Source organism: Haliaeetus leucocephalus, unplaced genomic scaffold (genome assembly GCF_000737465.1).
Source record: "Haliaeetus leucocephalus isolate CR32 unplaced genomic scaffold, Haliaeetus_leucocephalus-4.0 Scaffold83, whole genome shotgun sequence".
In the NCBI taxonomy this organism is placed as follows: domain Eukaryota; kingdom Metazoa; phylum Chordata; class Aves; order Accipitriformes; family Accipitridae; genus Haliaeetus; species Haliaeetus leucocephalus.
The window spans coordinates 2,465,293-2,467,404 of NW_010972519.1; positions in this window are offsets into that span (position 1 = coordinate 2,465,293).

The window sequence follows — 2,112 nt, forward strand, 5'->3', positions numbered from 1 at the left end:
GAAATTCCAAAAAAGCCCCTTTATGTTCCTTTTGCATTGTGATTGTATACTGATTATTTTTAAAGGGTTTATGCATTTTTCAAAATTTGGCTTAGGAATTCCTTTGCAATGATCTGTCCAATCATTCACTCTGTTTTGTATGCTAGGTATGGTGCTTGACACTGCCTTTTGTAAGATAGTGCCTTTTCCCACCCAGGTTTAGAGGTGGAGAAAAGGAGAAAGGGGAAAAATTCCCCTTAGTTCATTTGTGTTTTCCCTGTCTTTGTTTATAGCTTTCATGGTTCATAGTGATAGAACTGCTGTAGATTATGCTACATCGCTGTCTGCATTACTCTTTCCAATTTGGTCATCATTACAATGAAAAAAGAAAGTTTAAACACACAGTGCACAGAAGCAGGTCTTTGTGCCATAGGATTGAAGGTCTGTAATGCTATAAAAAGTTTTGGGTTTTCTTACTGGAAGACTTAGCATTTAAAAAAAGATAGCTATTGCTGTTTTAATGACTGTAAGCGGGTAGCAAAGTTATCCCCCTTTATCCCTCAAAAAGTTACACTGTTCCACATCTTTATCTGTATAGTACATGTTTCAGGCAGCTGAGCTCTGGAAAGGGTCTCCCTCTTGAGGACAAGCATAGCATGCCTAGGAAGTTCAATATGGCAGTGTTTTAGAAGAAGGATCAGGCAGAACTGTGATTTCATTACTTATATGTTTTAAATAAATTCAGGAACACAGGGACATGATTCAGCACAGCAGGCAACACCCAATTCTTCTCTGGGTCACCTTAGCCTACAGAGGGTCAAGTCAACTTTTTGAGCAGTACCTCCATGCTACAGCAAGCTCAAGCTTGCAGAGATCGTTGAAGAAACAAGATGTGAAGGGGGGGGGGGGAAGAAGACTCACAAATGCCCTACTCTTGTGTTCCAACAGAAGTGTTGCACCACTCTGAAGCAACCTTACCTCTGTTTTAACTGCCAGTGCTACATCCAGAACCAAGAAGAGAAAGCACCTTACTGTAAGGCACGGCTAGTCACATGATAAATAGCTTAGATGACGCAGGAGGACTTACTATATAAACTACATTTTCTGATTCCAGAGTATTACGGAATTATTGATGCAAATTGAGTTTTGCACTTGTAAGCATTCTGACAGAGGGTTTTGTTTTAGTAGATAGCATTTTACCAGGGCTCCTCTGAAATCCCAGGAAGCAGCTATGGTAGGAGAGGCTGGGCAGGAACTAGCGAGAGCCTTGGACAGGACTTCTTCCATTTCTTCCCCTTCTGCCTTGGTCCACTGGTAACAGGCCTGGCATTGGATAAGGTGAGTAGATGGAGCCAAGGTTTCCTCCACACCACATTTGCATGGACCCGAGCCCTGGTATCTCTCCCTCCCTGCTTATCCTGTTCTTTAATGAAACGGATGGAATAACCCTCCCACCTTATTTTACACCCAGGACATTACCAGCCATGACAGCAAAGTCTTGAGAACACATTTTCTGATCCATAGGAAAATCTGTGAGGAAAGCTCTCAGTTGGCTAAGAGGTCTGAAGGGTTTTGAATAATTCCATAAACACAGCTGCCTTTTAGATGGTATCGCAGGTGTGTTTGCAGCGGTTGGCTGGCTGACTGCTTCAAAAAAGAAAATGCACTCCACAAGTATAAATTTACTAAGTTTGGTTATTTTCAAGGCAGGGACAAAGAACTGCTCACAGCAGCCTTAATTTTGTATTGTCAGTATTGTTCATGAGCTGAAAGCCTTTCAGCCTCTGTATGCTGAAATAAAAACCCTTTTTCTCTCCTTCCCCCTTCAGGCTGTCTAGTTTGGTCACTGGTAACTTCGCCTGCCCAGCTTTGTTTTAGAGCTGTGCTGATTAGACACTGTGTTGCAGCAGCCTGGCAGGAACCATTTGCAGTCACACACCCACACGCTCCAGGTTTTGGCTCCTTTGCCAGAAGCAGCAAGGAAGCCACACATGACTGAGGTCGAGTCAAAGATTGCAGTCAAAAGCTGTCTTTGGAGTAAATTGGGCAGAGATTGTTTGAGCTACACCATGGAAGAATCTGGCTCACTTTGCTGACCCAGGGGTATGCAAAGGGGCCAGTCCTTTATGAAAG